Here is a 24,228-nt window from a genome sequence, read left to right on the forward strand (position 1 = left end):
ACAAGCTGTACTGAAAATAATTAAGATATGAGTGTGAACTATTTGGATCCCCTTTGGCCTTGCACTTTGTGCAGGTACCCTTTGTGCTGTGAAGGTAACATCCTCATCTATGTAATGGATCTAATGCTGCCTTCTACATAAAGTTACCTTGAGCATCCAGCCAGTGTATGTAAGGAGCTGGCACAGTGCTGGGCAGGTACAGTAAAGAAGTCAATGAAGACTCATAAATGGGGTCAAACGATAGCAACCTTCGTGTGGGGTCACCATTGCATGCCTTACTGTAGTCCTGCCTATTAGCCTATGTCTGGGGATAGGAGATTCAGGTCTTCTGTAATAAGATATGAAGTCCTGAGTTGTGCATCGTTGGTAATGAAGTCCCTGGACAGAGCAGTAGCTGGCTGGGGATCCTGTCAAGAGTGTGTGTAAAAGCTTCCAGAATAAATACATCCACCAGATGAGGACCCCGGTGTTTGGAAGATTTTGCTTGTTCTTTTTATTTTTAATACAATGGTTAGACTTTGCCTTGTTTCTAAAAGTTAAAATGTAAATAAGAATACAGATGAGAGCTCATTACTTGAATGCCAAAAGCAAACAAAAAGAAACAGCTGGGTGAGTGCAGCTGACAGTGAGGCTGATGAGGCCTGAAAGCTAGTGTTTACCAATAACTAACATTTATTAAGTACTCATTGACTGCCAGGCACCCTTAAGTGCTTTGAATGCAGTGCGCTGTGATCTTCAGGGAAGTGTTTTGTGATAAGCCTGTGATTATTCAGTCTTCACCCCAGGAAACTCTCTAAGAGGAGTGTGGAAGAAACACCTCTGAGGTTATGTGACACTAGCCATGCCAGGCAGGTTTTACTTTATTTTTAAAGTATCATTTATTCTTTGGCAGTTTTATATGGTACACACACACACACTCTGCTTATCTTGAGCATATCTACTCCCAATGTCCCTCTTAACCCACCAACCTGTCTCATCACACCTTGACAGCAACTCCCCCACCCCACAACCTTTATTTTAAAGCCACCTGTTGAGTCTGGTTAGCACTGTTGCTGGGATGTGACTGATCTTGTGCAGGTTAGCATAGCACATACAACAGCTGAGCTCTGTCTAGAACTCAGTGTTCACAGCACTCTTCTCCATGTGGCTCTTCCATCCTTTCTAAGATGTTCTCCGAGCTGACATAAATGCCCCATTTAGGGCTAAGTCCTAAATTCTCAACACTTTGACCAGCCATGAGTCTCTGTGTTAAATGCTTCCCAGTGTGAAATGAAGCTTTTCTGGCCAAGGTTGAGAACAGCATTATGGGAATGAACATAGATACTTAGAGGGCAGTTTGGCAACATGGATAACTGTAGTAGTCTTACCTTAGGGGCATGACATCACGGGCTTTTGACTGTGTTTATAGCACCAGACATGAATTAATTCTTTACTGTGGAATAGGCCTTAAACCCAACAGAAAGGGGACACTTGCCTTTCTGAGCCTGCCTTTGAAGCAATCAGCAATACTTGATGATTTTCAGCAGTTTTTGTAGTTCTTATGGGAGCATGAAGAAAAAAGGTCACAGTTAGTGGCTGTTGCAAGAGACAGAAAGAAGCAACTGTGTGTGTGTGTGTGTGTGTGTGTGTGTGCATGTGCATCCATGTGTTTGTGCATGCATGTTCTTGTGTGGGTACAGTCTGAGTATACAAAGTAGTAGAATGAACTTAGGAATTATTCAGAATTTCAAGCTTCAGAATGCAATTTATTGAGTATTTAATATGAATAGCATATATGATAAATCTGATTTTTGATTCATAGAAGATATTTTTAAGAAAATAAACCCCCATGAAATAATTTTGATGATTTAGAAATGTAGATATGAAGGCATTTTTATGTTAATTTTTTGTTATTTAATCTACATCAGAGCATATTATTTTAATTTTAGTTATAGTATATGTGAATGCTTCAGGTAGTGGGTATATGTCATAGTTTGCATTTAAAGATCAGAGAACAACTCTGTAAAGTCAGTTTTCCCTTCCATCTTGATGTGGGTTCTATGGATGGAGTTCAGGTCACTGGCCTTTGCCCACTGAACTATTTGTTTCTTAGATTGTTGTTCTTTTTTAAGACGAAGTCTCTCATGCAGCTTGCCTTTTCAACTATACTGTCTGTCCAGCAAACTTCTGGGACCTACCTGCCCCAGTATTCTAGAAGCCTTCTATGATGCCCAGCTCTCTTGTAGGTCCTGGAGATCCAAGTTTAGGTCCATATGCTTGTGCCAAGATCTTTCCCCACTGAGCCATCTTCCCAGGCCCCAAAGCCACTGCTAGTCTTATGTCTGAAGTAACTGTTTTATTATTTACAGCCACGGAGAAAGGATGGAAAGGATATTTACTGGCTGTCTAGGGGGGTTGACAGGCCTGAGGTGGAGCCAAGAGTTCCATGGCTGGCGCAATACACTGTGGTTATACTTTATTTTCTTTTCTGTGTGTCATTTATTATTTACGACTTTTAGCTGCATCATTAAGTGAGACATTATCTTTTTTTTCCTGACTCCTTTCAACTTAAGAACTTCTCCTTGGTGGTTATTATACTGTTTTTAGATCTGGTTCCATTCCTTATGTATATTAAAAATACGAAGTATGAACTATCTATATATTGAACTTTATAAAGGGTTGTGAACAGGTTGAAAACCTGAGTTTGAATCCTAGAACCCATTGTAGAGAGTTGTCCACCTAAAGTTGTCCTCTGACCTCCACATGCATACTATGGTATGAGTGCGCCTGCACTCACATTAATACACACAGACACACAGACACACACACACACACACACACTATAATAGAACTGTATAGTGCTCTCCTTGGGTATCTTATAAGTGAGGAATAGAAACTGAACCAAGTGAAGTTAGGCCTGAGTGGGAAGGGGAGTATGGGAGCGGGTCTAGGCAAGGGAGCCTTAGGACTCACTTCTAGCCCTCCCCTGGATCTGGCCACACCCTTTCTCAGGAACCCAATTCCCTGCTTTCCTTGAGGTTAGCTGAATTCAAGAAACTTGGTCTATCTGTCCATGCAGGGAAATGTCTGGTATGGCATGTACCAGCCTCCTAGTGGAGTCAGGACAGTGCAGTGGTTCATGCATTGTTGAAGGGTTTGGGTGGAGCCTTACTACATAGTCCAGGATGGTCTTCTACCTCCTCTGCATTCTAATTTCAGGCACTTGACATGTATGCAACATATATTTGGCCTTTTGGAATTTAAAAGTGTTTTAGAGCTTTTATTTAAAAGCTTTAGCCCCCTCAAAACTATTAGTTCTGAACACAGGCCAGCTTTGTTTGTGTTGGGTGTGTTCTTTCTGCCCAGCGCTGTTGTCTGTTAAGAGATGTCTGTAAGTGGAGGGCCGCCGGGCTGAATGTGGCAGTTTCCTCCTTCCCTCAGGTAGCTTGATCGAGAAGTGTATTTTCTTAGACTGAGATCTTGATCCCTTTGTTTAAGGGAAAAATGCTGGTTTTTTGTTTGTTTGTTTTTGTTTGTTTGTTTTTCTTCTGCTCTTTCCCAAAGTAGATGTATCCTGTTTAGGGCAGGGAATGCATACCTGGAAATGGGGACATCAATAGGGGACAGCTATTGGACTGATTCTCTGGGGAGCTGTGTTTTAACTCTTAACTTGCTGATGACTCTGAAATCCTGACCTCTCTCTTGTTGGTCTAGCTTTGTATTCTGTACTTGCTGGCCAATGCTCCTGTGCTGCTGAGATGCTTAGAACAGAGTCTCTGTGTTGTTAGCACTTCGACTCCTCGGTTCCTGGTTGGTACTCTTTCTTTCTTTTTTTCTGCTGTTTTCTGTGAAAGTGACTCTATTCCTGTGAACTGGGCAATTTGTAATAGAGAAGCTAGGAGCCTGAAAGTCTGGAGTTAGACTGTGCCGTGCAACAAACTCTTCCTGGGCAGACGCAACACACACATCTACTCACCCCAGAGAGAGAGAGCCAATGAGAGAGCAAAGTACAGATGCCACCAGAGTCTAACTTGGTGAACAAGTGAGTTTTATTGGAGTTACTTAGAGCAGTATGAGTGAGGGGTTACTCACAGGAGCAGAAACGACTCAAGGACAGCTACATCACCGCGGCCCACCCCAGCTATGGGACAGTTCACGAAGCACACTGCTCAGCCTTCAGGTAGCTCAACAGGTTGGGAGTGACCTTTCCAAGTGACTCTGCTCTAAAACATCTTCCAGGCAGCTACTGGTGTCAGTTTTTTAGCTTTTCTCCTCTGAGAGTCTTCTTTGCAGCTCAGCTTTACTTTGTCAGAGAAGGACTCCCAGCTTTTATTATATACTCAGGCAGGGACAGGCCTAGCGAATCTGGTCAGTTTCAGGTACTTCCTGAACATATTTTTGAGTTGTTTACCTTCCTGCTTAAAGGCGCCACCTGCTAGATGGGATGTTTCAAACCAGGAGGGAACTGTTATGCTAGAGTGCATACTTACTCTCTCTCCTTCCCTCACCGTGGTGCTCCGTAAATTGTGTGATCTTCCATTGCTTGGGTAAAACAGGTGGGTGCCCTGTGGAAAAAGGAAGATGATTTTGCTTTGAGTAAAGCCAAGAAGTGAATTCTGAAGTGTTTAGTTTGCTTATGATGGAAAGGAGACTGGAGAAAAGAACTGCCCAGGTGGGAGCTTTACCCTGTGTGGCAGGGTTTGGTCTGTATTAGTACCTCAGTTGCCTTCCTCCCATAGGCCAGTTAGTTCTGAGATTCTTCCAGGTAAAGCAGTGTCCTCTAGGGCAGTGTGTTTGAATTTGAGTGAGTATGTTGTCCATCCTGCAACTGATAGGATGTCCCTGTTTGTAATCTCTTTGTGTAGGGAGTAAGGAAACTAAAACACATCTTGATCTTCCTGTTGGGTTAACAGCAATGGGCAGGAATTCATTTGGGGGAAGAATTTTTTTATAAAAAATGTATCAGATATATAGAAGAGCAACAATCCACTCCATCCCCTGCATATGGACGTGTGTGTGTGTGTGTGTGTGTGTGTGTGTGTGCACATGCATTTTTGTAGAGGCCAGAGGTTGAGTCAGGTGTCTTCCTCAACTATTCCACCTTGTCTTTTTTTTTAAGCATCTTTCCTTTTTTTTTTTTTTTTGTTTTTGTTTGTTTTTTTTTCGAGACAGGGTTTCTCTGTGTAGCCCTGGCTGTCCTGGCACTCACTCTATAGACCATGCTGGCCTCGAACGCAGAAATCCACCTGCCTCTGCCTCCCGAGTGCTGAGATTAAAGGCATGCACCACCATGCCCAGCTTTTTTAAAAAGATTATTTTATGTACATGAGTACACTGTAGCTGTCTTCAGACACACCAGAAGAGGGCATCAGATCCCATTACAGATGGTTGTGAGCCACCATGTGGTTGCTGGGAATTGAACTCAGGACCTCTGGAAGAGCAGTTGATGCTCTTAACCACTGAGCCATCGCTGCAGTCCCGCCTTGTCTTTTGAGGCAGGATCTCTTACTGAGCCTGGAGCTTGCTGACTCAGCCGGGTGGATCCTCTTCTGTCCTAACCGCTCAACCCTGGGCTTACATTAATGAGTACTGGGGATCTGAACCAGGTTCTTACACTTTGCAGCCAACACTTTGTTAACAAATAAAACCCTTTATGAGCACAGGGACCAGCTTTGACTTGATGACCACAAGGAAATAGGGCAAACATCCTTTAAAGCACAGGGTCTTTTGTATGGGCCTGCACTCTGTTCTGACAGCCCCTTAGACCGAGTGTAGGAGGGAAACGTGCATCTGTGCGTAAGAACAGCAGGCCTGTTGGGAGGGAGTTAAATGAATGGAGGGACTGGATTTCATAGCATCTGCCATCTTTCAGCCTGCAGTCTGGCTTCCTGGGCTGCCGGTGAAGAGGGTGTGAGTCAGAATCCATCTATCTGAGAGTCATTAATAAAGGGACACCGGCTACACAAAGAGAATCTTCTTGCTTCACGATTTTTGACGTTAGAGGTCAGAGCGCAGGATAAGACAGAGAAGGCTTTTTAACTGATTGAGGGCACAACCTTTCATTTCTAAGTGGTTGGAAGAATTGATGGTTCATTGTCTGCTTGTTCCTGATGACGTAATGGTGTTTTCCTCAGACTGGAGTGCGGCTTTTGGCAGTAACTGCAGCACAATTGCTTGAAAATAACAGAGTCTGTAAACATCAAATATGTGTTTTCTATGCATGTTCTGTGTCTATGCATTCATGAAAGAAGTATGTGAAAGCTAAAAAGGAAAAAAAATCACATAAAACGAGAAATGATGGCTTTTGATTGGGACCAAGGCTTTGCTGAGTAAGTCTAGCTTTTTAGCTTTATACTCTGTAGATGTTCATCTGGATGCTGTTAACATTGAACTTAAATATGTATAGAAAGTCTGCATTTAGTATATGAACTGTTTTGATGAGTTTTGCCAGCTAAATGAGCAAATACTGGTGTGAATTTATTTTAATTACTTCTTTTACTACATTTTAACATTTAGCTTAGCGTTTACGTGTGTGTGTGTGTGTGTGTGTGTGTGTGTGTGTGTGTGTGTGTGTGTGATTGCTGTAGTTTTCTTTTTTTTTGGTTTCTGTTCAGAATTTTGAGATAGAAGATGGTAAAATATGCCGTGGCCAAATGTTCAGAGTTGATTAGCAGTGCAGAAAGAGTGAGCTAAATCTGTTAGTTTGGATTTTACTGTCCAGTGGGAGAATAATTCCAGAAAAGCCTGTATTGCTCAGTACACAGTGAGCCATGTGGCAGAGAAGCATGTTCTTCTTATGGATCCTGTGGCTTAGGAGTGAATGCATTCATCTTTCTCCTTTCCTCAGTGATGCAGTGGCCTAGGAAGAATTGCAGTGCATTGTGCTTTGCTAGGATTGGGAAGTGATGGGGAGTAGCTGTTAAGGGCCTAAGTATCTTTTTTTTTTTTTTTAAAAAAAAGATTTATTTATTATTTACATGTAAGTATGTAAGTACACTGTAGCTGTCTTCAGACACACCAGTAGAGGGCGTCAGATGTCATTACAGATGATTGTAAGCCACCATGTGGTTGCTGGGATCTGAACTCAGGACCTTCATAAGAACAATCAGTGCTCTTAACTGCTGAGCCCTCTCTCCAGCCCCCTAAGTATCTTTCTTAAATGCTGAAGTATTTTAGAATAAGCAAGTGCTGGCTACACAGCTGTTGCATATAATCTAAATTACTTGCAAAGGGGGAGGATCTTATGGCTTGTGAAGAATACCACTTTGGTTTTTTTTCTTTCAAAGGGAATGCTCAAAGAAGTGTGATTACTTTGTTCCTTTGAGGCAAGGTCTCTCAGCCCTGGATGGCTGGGAATTTACACCAGGCTGGCCTCAAACTCACAGGGATCCGCATGGTTCTGCCTCCCAAGAACTGGGATTAAAGGCGTGCACTCCCACACTGGCTGATGATTTGTTTTTAAAATTGTCATCTTGATGTAACCTAGAATCAGCAAAGCTGGGGAATTGCCTGGGTCTGGTTGGCTTATAGGTTGTGTCTGTGGGGGTATTGTCTTGGTTGTTAATTGATGTCTGAGGGCTTAACGAATTGTGAGTGGCACCTTTCCCTAGGCAGGTGTCCTGGACTGTATTAGACAGGAGAAAGTTTGATGAGAGCAGATAAAGCAAGGACTTGTGTTTCTTCTTTCTGCTCTGTCTGGATGTGACGTGTTAAATTTCTGCCTTGACTTACCTTAATGATGGACTGTAACCTGGAACTGTAAGCCAGATATATACCCTTTACTGTCTAAGTTGCGTTTGTCAGTGTCATGGTTTTCTTTTTGGAATAAGCACTAGTAGCAATGTGGAAGAGAGGAGATGACTGAAGCCAGGATGCTCCTGAAAGGCCTCAATGCCAGGTCCAGTTTGTATTCTCATTCTATGTTGTAAAACCACGAGGTGGGGTGGGTAAGAATTACCAACACGTGTATGGTAGTCGGCAGGTTGTTAAGGGCAGTGGCCAGGGTTTTAGCTGTTTTTTCAGGTCATTTTGTTCCAGGAAGCAAGTGAGGTTATGCTTGGCAAATAGGCAGTACAGCCAGTGCTTTAAGTAAATCAACCAGGTGTGGGAGTGCACACCTTTAATCCCAACACTTAGGAGGCAGAGGCAGGTAGATCTCCGAGTTTGGGGACAGCCTGGTGTACAGAGCAGGTTTCAGGACAGCCAGGAATATACAAAGAAACCCTGTCTTGAAGGAGTAAAAAATCAGTATCTAATGATTAGGTTTTTTTCTACATTATTCTGTTCATTAGTGTGTTTTGTCGTAGCAACAGAAAAGAAGCTGGGCAAGAGGTTAAAGTTCTATAAGGGAAGAAATCCCAACCATATAAAGGAATGCCAGACCCTCAGTCCTCTTTATAACAAGTCATGGAGAAGTCTAGTCCTTTAAGAACTCCAACTTTCATGGGCATTTGATTAAGCAAATGTATTCATTTTCTGTAGAAGAGTAGAATAGAGTATATGTAATTAGATGCCCTTTGGCATCTAATAGAATATGCAAGATTATTCTAAGGGCAGTTTATTAGATTGGTTTATATGAGTCAGGGCTGAGAAGTCCCACAATGGTTGTCTGTGAGCTGGAGGGCTGGGGAGACAATATCTATGTAGTCTAAAAATCTGGGCACTTCAGAGTAAGAGTACCAGTGACGCAGCCTCGGTCCAGCGCCAGAGGCCTTGGAAGCTCCACAGAGGGCTGCAGTGCCAAGTCTGAGTTCAGAGCACTCTGCATTCCCAAGCCCATTCCCATTCCCACCAGCAAAAATGTGCCCACTGGAAAAGGTCCAGTTTGTGTGCTTTGTGTGCTTCTATTCTTCCACCCATGTGCCAAGCCTTTGGTAATACTGCCTGAATCAAGGTGTTTCTTCCGCAGATAGCTAACCCATTCCAGGCATCTCTAGACACCCTCACATACAGGATGTGAGCTTCACTGCTTTTCTAACTTCTGTCAAGCAAGTCATGTTGACAACCAAGACTCACCATCATTGGAAAAAACCATATAGTTTATTATTCTTACATCTGGAATGTCCTTAGGAAGTTGTAATCTAAAGACATTGGGAAATTGTGTGCTTAAAAGTCAGTTGACAGGGGCTGGAGACATGGCTGGCAGATAAGAAGGTGGCCATTGGTCATCAAGCCTGCCTCCCTACTGCAGGAGTCATTATTTCAGCTCTCATTCTTTTCCTGTTTTACTTTGTGGTCTCTGAGGTTCAGAATCAGACACATTCCTGGCTTTTTCTCTAAGCAGTTGGCTCCAAAGCATCCTATCAAAAATCTCAAAAACAAGATGAAAACACCAAACTGTCTCCAGGGCTGGAGACATGGCTAAGTGATTAAAAGCACTTGTAAGTAAGCTCTTGCATCCACCTCAAGTGGCCTCCCCTCACCTGTAACCCCAGCTTCACCGTCTTCTGGACTTCATGGCTGCATGCACATACACATATACTTAAAAGTAAATACAATGTGGGAAGAAAAAGCCTCCAGGGCTCTGAAGTGGCCCGGTCGGTAAGAGTGCTCACCCTGCAAGCATGAGCACCTGACTTCGAATCCTCAGCTGTGTGTATGACTGCATAGACCCCTGGCCCCAGCATCAGGAGGGTTGAGACAGGTGGAGCCCAAGGGCTCAATGGCCATTAGCCTTGTTGAAATGTCGAGCTTCCAGGTCAGTGAGAAGGCCTGATGGTAATGTGAGGATGGTAATGTGATGGAGAAGACACCTGATGTCCTGCTCTGACTTCTGCATCTGCATGCATAGGTGCATACACATCTACATTTATGTGACACAGACATATAGACACAGACGCATGTGCACACAATCTTTTTTTTTTTTCTTCGAGACAGGGTTTCTCTGTGTAGCCCTGGGTGTCCTGGAACTCACTCTGTAGATCAGACTGGCCTCAAACTTAGAAACACGCCTGCCTCTGCCTCTCGAGTGCTGGGATTAAAGGCGTGCGCCACCACTGCCTGGCCACATACAATCTTTTAAATCAACATACAAAACGATATCCTTCTCATATGCAGTGTATTCAAATAGTTACATGCTGTAGATTGGCTATATAGAGCAAATGGCTAATGACATATATGTTACCTCACATAGTTAATTTTTTGGTAATAAATTTTGCCAATTTTTAAATTTTTATGTTTTGAGATTATAACTGCATCATTTTCCCCGTCCCTTTTCTCCCTGCAAACCCTCCCATATATCCCTTCTTGCTCTCTTTCAGATTCATGGCCTCTTTTTCTCATAAATTGCTGTAACATGCATGTGTGTGTGTGTGTGTGTGTGTGTGTGTGTGTGTGCAGCTCAGTGAGTACAATTACCTGTCTGTATGTTTTTAGGGCAGTGTGTGCTGGATAACCCTCTGGTGTGCTTTTCTCTCGGGAAAACTGTTTCTCCTGCTCTCAGCAGTCCTGTTGCCTGTAGTGCTTTGTGTAAGGCCGAGGTCTCATGGGCTTTCTCCATCCTTCCTAGCATTGCTAGTAGCATATTGTTGTTGCCCTTGGTCAGTTCATGCTGGTGGGACTTGATGGTGTAGCTTCTGACATACACACCTACATACTCACACAGAGGCATATACACAGGCACACGTGCACACAATCTTTTAAATCAACATATGAAATGATATGCTTCTCATGTGCAGTGTATTCAAATATGTACATGCTATAATCTCCTAGCAAATTCACTTATCCTCTGGCTTTAAAACTGTTTCTGCCCCTTTTCTGCAATATTTCCTGGGCCATAGGTGATGGAGTGTTTTGTAGCTATATCCATTGGGACAGGATTCCACAAATTCTGCATTTTGATTGGTTGTGGTTTTCTATAATGGTCTCTGTTGCAAAGAAAAGTTTTCTTGATGAGAGGTGAGAATTACACTTTCTGTGGGTAATAGGATGAATGTTTAGATCGTAGTTAGGGGTTATGCTGGTTTAGTAAAGTGATGGCTGTAGGTTCTCCATTAAGATCCATGACTTCACTAGCCCTGAGTAGCACTCCAGATTTCAAACACTAGACATAATTTCCCTCTTAGCAGATTTTTAAGAGTACAGTACATTGCCATAATTGTAGTCCCTATGTTGATGTTTGTTTTTTTGAGCCAGGGTTTCTCTTTGTAGCCCTAGCTGTTCTGAAACTTTCTCTGTAGGCCAGGTTAACCTCAAACTCAGAGATCCACGTGCCTCCGCTTTCTGAATGCTGGGATCAAAGCTGTGTGTCACAGTGCCCAGTTGCTATGTGTAATCTTGTTCATATTCCTTCCTGTGATTAAATATCTGACAATAGGCAACTTTAAGTAAGAACTATCTACTGTGGCTCACAGTGTGAAGGATATAGTGTATCTCATGGGGGCTCACAGTGTGGACGATACAGTCTTGTGGGGACCTGTGGCAGGTTGTTCTACCATCCTGGGTAGCTCTTGCCAGCTCCATGTGGCAGGAACTGGTTGTGGTTTGCTCATGTTATGCTGGGCCAGGAAGGAGCAGAAGAAGGATGACAGACTGAAAGGAGAGATGGGCCATGCCCCCAGATGTATTTAAGGCCTGCCCCCAGAAACCTACTTTCTCTAGTTAGGACTTACCTCCTAAAGGTTCCACAGCCCTCCACCCAGCATCACCAGGTGGCGACCAAGTGTATACTCATGGAGACTTTTATATCCAAACCATAACATCTACTTTCTACTAACAATTTTAAAAAATATATATTTATTTTTATTTTGTGTGTATGAATATTTTCCTGCATACATCTGAACCACATGCTTAACTGGTACCTTTAGAGGTCAGAAGAAGGCACTGGATCCCCTGGAACTGGAATTATGGATGGTTGTGAGCTGATGTCGGGGATCAAGCCCAGGTCTTTACTAGAGCAGTAAGTGCACTTAACCTCTGAGCCATGGTAGCTCTACTGAAATGTGTGTCCTTTCTTGCATACTTGCCCCCAACCAACCATCCTTTTGTCAACATCCCCCCAACAATGGTGAGCCCCGTTGAACTCTGTAAACCTTCCTTGTTGCTTCTTGGTTTGTTCTGTGGCCACAGTGATGATGATTCATAGGACACACATGCTCAGGGGGTTGCATTTATATTTGCTAAGTCTCTGTACCTTTAAATTTGAGGTTAGAAGAGAGTCATCTGTAGCTATAAGAATATAAGCTATATGTTATAGTACATATATATGCATATATAACACACAAATATATATTCATACCTATATAACATAGGTTATAGTACAGAGAGGCCCTTTGTAGAAATGGTTATACTTAATAGGAGAGCATTAATATAGAGGTTAAGAGAAATATAATTGATTTCAACTCTAGTGACTGTAGAAGCAGCCATAATGCTTTGGGGCAAACAGTACAATTACATTATCTAACAGATGTCTTAAAGAGCAGAAAATTGATAGTTTTGCATGCATTGCTAGCATTTCAGAGGTATTTTAAATTGACTTTGGGTAAGGTGGTGTGGGTCACCTTAACTCACTGTCACTTTGTTTACATATTCCTTTGTTGAACTTAGGTATTCTTAGGAAACTGTTTCCATGAGCTCTGTGGAAGAGGTTGGAGATTTAACTCAGTGCTAGAGCTCTTTCCAAGGCCCTAGGTTCTGTCCCAAGATTTTGGATGGGGGGAGGGGCACAAAACCTCTGCAGAGCAATAACAATCCAATCCTGGCCTAGCATACAACTTGCAGGTGTTAGTTCTTTCCTTCCATCTGTGGTTCCCTGGGATTGAATTCAGGCCATCAGGCTTGGTAGCAAGCTCCTTTATCTGCTGAGCCATCTTGCCATCCCTGCCTGGCTTTATTCATTGTCTAATGGGTGGGAAGATGGTGGGTGAAGCTTAAGAGGTTTGAAGCTGCAATGCTGCCTGACCCATTTTGATCATATTTAGCCTCGGGGCAGGATTAAGCACCCATAGTGAAATTCTAGGGTTAATTTTTTATGTCTCTCATGTTCTTTCTCCCCAACATACACAACCTAATTAGCAGTACATTCTTTTCCCTAAAAGAAGCTGTATTTCCTGCTGTATTTAGAAATGTACACCTATTTGAAGAGAGCAGAAGGGCATAAAGAAAATATGGCTGGTTACTTGCAAGTCTGTCTTTCAAGCCAACCCCTGCCTTTTTGTCCACTGGTCTCTGAAACGGGACTCAGATGCCAGTCTTCCTGCCTGGCTTGGTAAGGCAGTTTTCCAGCTAGTCTTTCTCTTTGTAGGCCAAGCGAGCATTCTAATACAGCATGCTATGCATTCCCGTGGGTTTGAGGAGCTTGATGTTCTGCTGCCTAGAGATCAAAGCCCAGGACCTGAGAATGCTGATTTAGAGCCTCTGTGGGACTCCCCTACACTCGCCATTTCTTGCTCTGTCCCACCAGATTTACTCCATTCTGGGACAAACCCAATGGTAGTTCTTTTGGCTGTGTGGCTTGCATCTCCTTAGCTCTGCTGAACTCTTTGATGACTGACAGTGCAGCGTATATGCTCTGGCGTATGAGCAGTCTGGGCTGTTTCCTGGTTGAAGGAACCGACATAGTAGTTGGTGTTCCCTCCATCCCTTTAGCCACAGTTCACTTTGCCAGACCACACTTATCTTAAATTATGGCCTTTTGCATATTTGTTTCAACTATATTACCCATGATTTTGCAGTTAAGACTTCCTTTTATTTATCCTTGGGTTTCTAAACCTCTTTCTTGCCCAGAAAGACCCAGAGTTTTTGTAACTGCTTATTAAATTCAATTATATTTGACTGGATATTAAGTGTGTTTTGCTTGCTTTTATTTGAAGTGGCTTTTTCTCTCTCAAAGCAAACTTTGTTATAAAAAACTAAAACAAAATTCTCTTTTAAGCTAAAAACCCTCCCTTTTGAATGTGTCCTACAGCATTGTATTGGTATGAGCAGGACTGGCTGATGTGAATTGGTAAAAATGGTATGTGGTGGTTTGTATATGCTTGACCCAGGGAGTGGCACTATTAGGAGGTGTGGCCTTGTTGGAGGATGTGTGTCACTGTGGGCGTGGGCTTTGAGAGAACTTCCACCTAGCTGCCTGAGGATGCCAGTCTTCTGTTTGCCTTCAAAACAAGATGTAGAACTCTCAGCTCCTCCAGCACCATGTCTGCCTGTCTGGTTCCTGCTGTGATGATAATGGACTTGAACCTTAGAACTTGTAAGCCAGCCCCAATTAAATGGTGTCCCTTATAAGAGTCACCTTGGTCATGGTGTCTCTTCACAGCAGTGGAAACCCTAACTAAGACATGGTACTTATGAGAAATTGTCTGGCTTTTCATCTTTCTTGACAATGAAGTTGGGTGAGGGTCTTAAGTGAGCAACAGCCAAGAATATCCCCTGTTTACCCTATCTAACACACCAGAAAAATGAGTATTGGTTGAATAACAACTACCTTGGCATCTTTACTAGTTTGCTTCGTGTTCCTGTGATAAAAACTGTGGCAAAAAGTAGCCTGGAAAAAGAGGGCTCATTTGATTTACATATCCCAAGTCACAGTCCACTGAGATAGGCCAAGGTAAGACCTCAGGCAATGACTGAAGCAGGAGGCCGTGGAGGAGTGCTTTTTAGTGAGTTGCTCTCCTGGCCTGCTCAGTTTGCTTTCATATACACCTCTGTCCGGGCATGACGCTGCCCACATTGGCCTGGGCCTCTCACATCATTCATCAGACAACAACACAGTCACGTCTGATAGGGCATCGGATAGCAACACAGTCAAGACACAGGCCAGTCTGATGGGGCATTTTCTCAGTTGACATGCTTTCTTCCTGAGACCCTACCTTGTGTCAAGTTGACAAAACAAATACACACCCTAAACTTTGTTAGCAGTTGAAGATTAATTAATTAATTAATTATTGCAAATATGACATTTAGTTTAATTGTCAACCTGACAGTGTAGAGTCACCTAGAAAGAAATTCTCAGTGAGACCATCAGAGGTCAGCTGTGAACTTATTACTTGCTTAGTACTGAAGCATGTTTGTTAAAGTTGTGTTATGACTGTTAAAGAATGACTTGTTACTCCATTTGTTTAGAATCCAATGGGTTCCTTACCTGAAATTTAAACAAAAAGCAACTATTTATGTCTTCAAACAGTAGACTATGAGAACATATGTGGCTTGTACACGTTTCTCCATGTTAAATATTATAGCTAAGTAGTTAAAGTGTGGCAGGAACAGAGTGCCTGAGTCCAGAACCTTCTGGAATCGACGGCTCTGCAGCTCGACCTTAAAGGTAGGCAAGGTTTTGTCAGGAGAATGTGGACATTCCAATGGCCTGAGCAAAGCCAGGGCAGCTGCAGTGGGTGGGGGAGGCCGTGGTCATGCAGTGAAGCTTTGGGGTCCTGCCCATCCCTTATCCTGGGGAAGGCAGAAGGTGGGTTTTGTTTTGCTCAAGATAAGTACTGAGCTCGGAGAGTGCTCTCTCACCGCACTGGGAGTCAGTTCTCTCCTTCCACTATATGGGGGTCCAAGGGATCAAACCTGAGTTGTCAGACTTGGTCTGGAATTTGTTCCAGTTCTTATGCTTCAACTTACTGAATTTAGACCAGACTGTTGTGACATTTTATTTCAGGGACTTGAGTATGTATGTGTACTGAGGTGTCCTCATGGATGCAGAAGGATGACTTCATGGAGCTATGGAAAGTTTATAGTGAAAACTAATTGCATTGTTCATGAAGTAGTGCCAAGAGTTAAAAAGTGAGAGCTCATGTTATACACCAGCCATGTGATTCATGACGGACCCAAGAGTCACCCGAGGCCACACCAGCAACCCCACACTTACTGCTTACCCATTCTGTACACTATAGCCTCCACTCCCCAGCCCCTGCCCTTAGGCTTTAGTGGCTGGTCTTGTTAGACCTTTCTGGTGGCTTGGATTAAAGCAGTGAAATGTAAGAAGGGTGCTGGAGGGCCATTAATAGGATCTGCAGCTGTCAATCTCGGAGGGGAGCCTGGGCCAAAGCTCAGAGCCAGCCCTGTTCCTCCCTTATTTCCAGGCTTCTCTGAGACAGCCTCACTGTGCTTTTGAGCATTTTCCCCCCTCAGATTTCAAAAAAATATTTTTTTAGTTCCTTCCCTGAGGGTGATTTAGAACAAATTGACTCAAACCAGAAAGGACTTAGAAATAAGTTGTGGCCTCTTGTTCCTTACACTGTATTTCGAGTCTCAGTGTTGTACTGGGATCTAAGTTGGCCTTCAGATCTACTGGTCACGCCTGATGATCCTTGTTTGAGTTACTAGTAATAGCCAGAGTTGTAGCATCCTGGTGAAAAAAGCCCCGGGCTCCCAGCACGGAGAGTCAGCTGTCTCTGCAGCCTCAGTGCCTTGACAGCCTTTCTCTGCCAAGGAAGGGATGGACGTGGAGGTCACAGCAAGTGCAGTGAGCAAGTAGCTTCAGGGCAGAGCTTTGCCTGGCTGTAGATATGGAGACTGCTTATTTCACAGCTAGTTTAGAGACAGTTCATTTTGTTTTTGTTTTAACTGAAGCCAGGCATATCATTCATGGGAACGCAGGTGCCACAAAGGGTTATGACTGCCTTCTGGGGTACCAGAGCTGCCTGCAGGAATAGGGATAGGAAGAGCAGGCAGGTTGCAAGAGGGTGAAGGATATGGTCACAGCAACTGCTTATCCAGCCTTTGTATGAGAGGCAACACCGCTTGGGAGCACAGTAAGACATGGCTTAGCATCAGGTTCTGCCCAACGAGACTGTTCACTTTGCCCTTGGAGGTCTTTCTGCATACTTCCTGTCATGTATGGCAGAGTTCTCTTTTGGTCTTCATAACTCTAGATGTGGATGATAAATTCTTTTGATGGGAAGAAACTCATGAGTACTCCTCACAGATGAGCCTGAAGTATAGAGGTGCCCACCAGCTGTTTCGTGAACCACAGACCTCCTCTTATGCCTTCTCCACCTGTTAGGTTGGAAGACAACTTGAAAAGTCAGCTTTCTTTCCACTATGTGGGTCCTGGGGTTTGAACTCAGCTTTTCAGCAAGTGCCTTTACTCTCTGAGCCATCTAGCCAGCCTGTTATACAGTTTACCGACTTGTACATTGCAACCTCTTGTGTACTTGCATTTTCTTGCTTATCCTAGCATGTCCGTCCGACATTGGCTTACTGAAGCCTGAAGAATATTTTAGGACGTGGGGCATCGGCTTCTGACTTGTGTCTTCCCTTCCTTCTCCTCTGGAGTTGTGTGTAGGAAAGAAGTCATTTGCTGTCTAGCTACTTGTGTCCTCCCTGCCTCCCCGAGTCCTCCAGGGTGTGTGCAGGGTGATCTTAAGTGTTTCTGTCGCTTTAATGACTGTCAGGAAAGGTTGATAAAAATGTATTCTAGGCTTCTTGTCTTTAACTTAGTAGCTCTGGTTACAGTGTCACAGAAAGAGCTGGACTTTAGAGTACTTCTCAGATATGGGAGCAGGTGACAAAGCTGACGCTTAAACAGGGGAATGTCTAATGTCCCTCTGCCTTTCAAAGTTGTGTGCCCCACAGGCTGTGTGTGGCTGTGTGTTGCTGAGGACAGCCATGAACATGGCCCAGCAGGATTTCATAAACTTATTTAAAGCATTATGAGATCTCTCTCTCTCTCTCTCTCTCTCTCTCTCTCTCTCTCTGTGTGTGTGTGTGTATGTGTGTATATGTGTGTGTGTGTGTGTGTGTGTGTGTGTGTTTATTTCTCTCTAGCACGAACTTTGTAGATGATAATATTATCTCATGATGTCAAAAGGTTGTTATTGCCTGGCCCCAAGACCTCAGGTGCAACAATTATGGAAATCAAGCCAGTATGTAATCATAATAGGAGATTAATTGCTGGCCCTGGGCCAGGTGGATTAAGTGACAGGGTCTCAGGCAGAATACACCATGTTTTCTAAAACCAAGCTTTATACAGAATGGATAAATGCTAAATGTTTTTTTTTTAATTGCTTTTCATCGTTGTCTTAGACTGCACAGTTGTTTCATTTGAGATACTTATGTGTGAGTGTACATACCTATGTTGTGACTCAGAGTGTGGTTGGAAGTAAGGAGAACCTTTGGGAGTCAGTTCTCTCTGTCCACCATGTGGGCCCTGGCTATTGAACTCAGGTTCTCAAACTTGACTTTTCTTGCTGAGCATCCTGTGAACTCAACTGTTCATCACTCACTCTTTGCTTATTCCTCCTAAAGACTCGTTAATACTTTATACATTTGAAATCATGACCACATGGGAGTAGCAAATGGAAAAGAAGCTGGCTCTAGACAGATTACCCCAAGAACACTGTGGGACAGTCACATGCTAGCTTATGTGATCCTGGTAGTGGTTGCAGGTCAAGGAAGCCAGGTAGGAAGGGAAGGACAAGCCCTGATGGGGGAGCGTACATTATAGAAGAGCCACTGGTACTTGGACCTGGTTGGGATTGGTTGGTTAGTTGGGAGGAGGGGGCACTCACGGGGAGTGGGAAGCCAAATTTGGGAGGGACAGTGAGTGACATAGGGGACTTTGGTTTGGCCTGGGTTGAGACCACAGTGGGGTCTTAGAAAATTATGCTCAGGCTGTCTCCATGGCTTGCAGTTAAAGGCACTTTCTGCCAAGCCTCATGACATGAGTTTGATTCCTAGCACCCACATGGTGGAAGGCGAGAACCGATTCCTTACAAGTTATCCTCTGACTTCACACTTGTGTGTGCCCCCTTCCAATAAATATACAAATGCAATAAAGTTAAAAAAACAAAGTTATGCTCATATACTGTAACATTTGAAAGGTAGGGGCGATGTGACATTGATCTAGAGCTACTTGGTTGCCAGCAAAAGGCACTGAGGATTACAGAGACAGGTGACTTCTTTTCAAATGCTGTAAGCACAAGACCAAACAAAAGAGAGGATTTCCTGTCCTCACTGCCACTGGCATTGAAAGAGAAGACTTAGAAACCAACACTTGATTAGCCCCCAGGGCTAAGCCCAGTATAAGTGAAATTTGCCTGCTGTATTTCTGTGCTTAGGATGAGCCTCATAAATAGTAGAAGAGTTTGAGATAGCTCTAGTGTGGAAAAGTTTCCATATTACATTGATCTGAAAATGGTCAGGAGGATGTTCCACTTGGGTTCTTAACAGTTCTCTTCCTTCTCCTTCTCCCTCTCCTCTTTCACTTCCTCTTCCCCACCACCTCCTGTTCTTCCTTCTCCTCTACCTTCTCCTCTACTCCCTTTTTCACCACCATCTCCTGCTCCTCCTCCTCATCCACCTCCTCCTATTCCTCCATTTTTAATAGAGTCAAGACCCCATTATTATTGGAGCAACTGGTTGTGTCTAGTCACGTGCTGTCCGGGTTGTTTTTGCTGAATGGCTGGATGGAACTCTGACCAGCAGAGTGTAGGAAAAGGTATGAGATTTGGAAGGAGGAGAATCAGACCTCCTAGGCTGTGTGCTATGCACTCAATTCCAAAATAGCTCACTCTACCCTGGGAAGAGCTCATACCTTTCGGCCAACATTTATTGAACACATGAAGTAGTTGGGCCTGAGCCACAGTCAGCCCTGAGCCCACCTGCCTGCCAGGCTCCTGAGCTGAGTCTGGTTCTTTGCTGTAAGGGGTCCTGGTCTTAGGGTAGCCTAGTGTCTGAGGCAGAGGCTGCCGCTCTTCACTGTGGTCTGTAGTGGGACATTCAGTTTATGTGAGAGGTAAAACATTTCACCCTTGAAATAGACTATATTGAAGGCTGAACACATGTCTGACCTTACGCTCTATTCTTGAAAGTTGCAGACTTCCTCCTGACCTTTGGCTTTTGTGACTCTTATCCCTGCAGACAATTGTAGTTGGGTTAGATGGGAAGTTGGTGGTGTTCCATGAGAGGGGGAGCGAGCATGTGCTCTAGACTCTCACTCTTGTTAGTTGTTGTGTTTGCGTTTTTATTTTTTCTTTACACCATGCCTCTCCTTTATACACCATGTCATAGAGCTGGACACTGTATCTGAGCCTGTAGTCTCAGTTGCTCAAGAGGCTGAGGAGACAGGTGTACCCTGTGATTTAATCATTAATTATCAACCAACCACTAATAAATAAATTCATTTCTGCTTTTCTCAGTTTAGTGCTTGCCCTACTGTCCTGTTGCCCTTGGGCTTTCCTATGGCTGTGGTCATATGAGATCAGGGCTCTGCACTGCAGTGTACAGGGGAAGGGAAGGAGGGTCTGGGCATAGGTTCACAGTCGGTGATTCTCCCTCCCTCCCTCCCTCCCAGACTAATGGTCCTGTGTTCTGATTCCTGAGTGATTAAGGAAGATGGATTCTAGAGGTCAAGTACAGAGAAGACCTTTATTGTTTTTCTTTGACTTGTATTGCGAAAACATTGAAATATGCTCAAAATAGAGAGGCTGTCATAATCTGCACGTAGCTATCACCTGACCTGATTACAGTTCTTGTCCTTAGAATGCTTCCGAGTGCAGGGCTCTACTGTTCAGGAGGACAGAACCTTGGGGCTGAGAGTGGTCTCAGGTGAGGATTACCTCTTCACCTTGCAAACAGAACCAGACAGTCTTCCTTTCCACCCTGGTGGCAGCTCCTAGGGGAGTTGAGCATATGCATTTCAGATTTAAAATGTTAGGGACTTGGGAGATAGCTCAGGAGGGTGAGCATGAGGTCTGAGCTTTGTCTCCTGGACCCACATTAAAAAAAAAAAAACCCTGGTTGTAGTGTCACACACTTGTAATCTCACACCTGTGGGAGACAGGTGGATGGCAGTGACTCACTGGCCAGCTAGCCTAACCTACTTGATGAACTTCAGGCCAGTGAGATTCTTTTGTCTTCAGAGAAAGGTGGCCAGCACTCGATCATGGCAATTTTTATAAAGTTCAGAGGTTTAGTCCTTTGTCACCATGGAAGAAAGCATGGCAGCACACAGGCAGACATGGTGCTGGAGAAGGAGCTAAGAGTTCTCCATCCAGGCAGTAGGAAGAGAGAGGCATTGGGCTTGGCTTGAGCGTATGAAACCTCAAACACCCACTCCCAGTAATACACTTCTTCCAACAAGACCACGCCTCCTAATGGCTCACTCCCTGTTGACCAAGTATTTAAATCTGTGAACCAGTCGGCGCCATTACAATTCAAACCAGCACAGTGACTAAGGGATAAAACCTGAGATTTTTCCTCTGACCTTCACACATCTACAGCCACACACACATCTACAGCCACACACACATCTACAGCCACACACACCAAATCTTTTCAGGCATTTAGAGTTTCCCTATTACCTTTTCTTAATTTTGGAAAATGTGTGTGTGTGTGTGTGTGAGACACATGAGTATGAGGGTGGGTGCATATATAGAGAGAGACAGACTGAGACTTTAGGTATCTTTCTCTACCATAGTCTCCTTATGGTCTTAAATCTCAATGATGTCCAAGGTGAAAAGTTGGTTTCTCTGAGCTGCACACACTGTACACAACCAATGCATTGAAGGTTTGCTTTGAGATAGTCATTGCATCTCCAGTGTTCTGCAGCTTTAACTCGGTGACACAGGTTATTTCCATGTTAAGTATCTGTCAATCTAAAATGTTTCTTTTAGTAGCTGCATCCTATTTTTGATAGTGAGACACTATTATTTGTTCTGTTAGACATATACATATGTATATATATTTATTTAAAATTTTATTTTACTTTTGTGTGTGTGTGTACATACACTCATGCATGCATATATGTGTGTAGTGTAGATACAAGTCTTGTGGTTAGAGGACGCTTGTGGAAGCCACATTTTCCTTTTCCCACCATGTGCATCCTAGGGATGGAACTCAGGTTGACAGCTTTGGCAGCAGGCACCTTCACCCGCTGAGCTGTCTCTCTGGTTCTTGTTCTGTTATATTTTAATTAACCCCTTCCCTTAAAGTGATTAAAAGATTACTGTCTGTATTTCAAGGGCAGAGTACATTTGTCAAGACTATAATAAAAATCCATAATGGACTTAGTACAGCACTGCTAATCACCTGATGGTTTTATTGGTTGCTTCAGTGTTTTCAGTTGGTTGATAAGTGTCTTCTTTTGTCATAGAGCCATGAGACCACCTATGGTTACTAGTCAGGGGACCAAGGGTATCTCGGTGGCATTTGATGGCAGTACTAGAAGTAGGATGTGGACCTAGTGCAGTTTCTCACACATGCTTGCATCTTACAAAAGAAGTATGGAAGCTATGGAAGAGATGGCTTACCTGCTGCTCAAGCCTGGGGATTTGAGTTTGATCTTTGCAACCCATAAAGACAGAAGAAGAGAGCTGACTCCACTCCTCCATACCTGTGCCACTCCCTCCAGCGTGCATAATAATAAATATGGAGGAAGGGGCCCCGAGAAGAGCTGGAGGGAGAGCAGGGAAGGGCAGAAGGGATGTCTCTCTTTATGTGTGTGTGTGTGTGTATTATTTTACTTACTATATTTATTTTTTACTGGTTCTTTCTGAATTTCACATCTTGAACTCCAATCACACACATCTTCCTGTCCCCTCATATCTACCCTCCACTCTTGCAACCTCTTCCCCAACAGAGAAAAAAAAAATTCGTTGTGGAAGCATTTAGTGTGTCACCACAGTAGACTCTTCTGTCTACACGTCTTTGTTTGCAATGTTCATTGCAATGGATCATTGGTATGGTAGAGGCCTCTGGCTTCTGCTACTCTATACTGGAACCTCACCAGGACTCCTCTTGGATATCCTTTTGTTGCCCTGTGTCATGGAGATCCTGCAGCTTTAAACTGTAGGACTGGGGGGCTGGCGAGATGGCTCAGTGGTTAAGAGCACTGACTGCTCTTCCGAAGGTCCTGAGTTCAAATCCCAGCAACCACATCACAACCATCCGTAATGAGATCTGACACCCTCTTCTGGTGCACCTGAAGACAGCTACAGTGTACTAATGAATAATAATAAATCTTAAAAAAACCCAAAAAACTGTAGGACTGGCTCCTTCGTGCCAGCAGTTTATGTATTGGGTAGATGTGGGATGGGCCAATTCAAAACCATGGATCTGGGCCTGAACGGTATCACCCCACTGGTTCTCCTGCTGTCATGCCCTCAGGGCCACCTCCTGCCATAGGTAGAAGGGGAGAGAGGAGGGTCATCTCTCTCTGGACCATGCCCTCAGGACTGGCTCACCTGTGTGCACCCCCCACCCCTCAGAGGCAGCTTTACTGTGTGGCCCAGTTGAGGTACAGAGCCTGGTCTCTGGAGTGCCACAGCTAATGAGGGGCAGGTCCACCCATAGGAGACAAGTGGAAGGGCCAGGTCTTGCATGCTCATATCCCCAGGGTCTGGCTTACCTGCAACTTCTACAATGTGCATCTGCTTTCCTGAATACTGCAGCTAGCAATCCTGCTGTCAAGGCCCCAGGGCCTGCTCTTCCATGATGCCTCAGTAAAAGGTGGGGCCAGTTCTGTACGACACTTAGACATCAGACTGTCCCTGGGTGGTGACCCAGACTAGGGATGTCTGCCTGGCCTTTGGTGGCAACAGACCATTGCTACTATAGGACCATAGACCCAGACATGGCCCCATGTGGCAGCACAGGCCAGGACCCTACCATGGTTCCAGGTGGGATCACCAGCAATCACATCAGGCTGTTCCTCATTCCTAGCTACCCTGGTATGTCCAGTTCTGCCTCTCTTCATTGTTCCCACATCCTTCTCCTTCTCATTCTCTTCCATTTCCCCACTACTTACTTGCTCATATTAGTGGCACCAGGGGTCTCTGAGGATCTGGGGTTGTCTCAGGAGTGGTCTCCGGAGTGCTGTGCCCTGCGTGTGCGTTATGGCAGGGGTCATCTTGGTCATGGTCTGACCCCCCAGGCCTGTGTGGCACCCAACTGGTGGTCTTCCCAGTCTAGCTTCCTGTCCCGGTCTGATGATGCCAGTTTGGTGCTCTTTGACTGGCCGGCCCAAGTGGTCCCACGGAAGGGTTGTCTGCCTTGGGCTCAGGGCCCTCAGTCCTTGGAGGGGTTCTTCTAGTCTCTGGCTTGCTGTTGTCCTGGGAGCCATTGGGGCGTATGTGGCACCAGACTGGTGGTTGTCTCAGGCTAGCTTTTTTTCAAGGAATGTTAAGCTACTAATCATTCACATATTCAAAGTTCAGAACACTGAATATAGACATAGCCTATCTCCTTTCTGCCACCACTAAAGTGCTTGTGACACAGCAGCCACACCGGCAATGCTTCTAGGGCCAGTGATGTAATTATATTTTAATGAAGAAAGAAGTATGAACGGGGGTATGTAAATCAGAAAGT

The 24,228-nt window shown here is 44.2% G+C and overlaps 1 protein-coding gene and 1 non-coding gene across 51 annotated transcripts in view; one reads left to right on the plus strand and one right to left on the minus strand.

Moving 5' to 3' along the window:
* Clasp1 (CLIP associating protein 1) overlaps positions 1-24,228 on the plus strand; it is a 220,405-nt gene that overhangs the window by 40,259 nt on the left and 155,918 nt on the right. The gene's annotated exons all lie outside the window — the stretch shown is intronic.
* Gm26080 lies at positions 24,039-24,169 on the minus strand. The gene has a single exon (XR_003949282.1). It is a non-coding gene; the product is annotated as a small nucleolar RNA SNORA17 (small nucleolar RNA).

The sequence above is a fragment of the Mus musculus genome, chromosome 1, assembly GCF_000001635.26.
Source record: "Mus musculus strain C57BL/6J chromosome 1, GRCm38.p6 C57BL/6J".
Classification (NCBI taxonomy): Eukaryota; Metazoa; Chordata; class Mammalia; order Rodentia; family Muridae; genus Mus; species Mus musculus.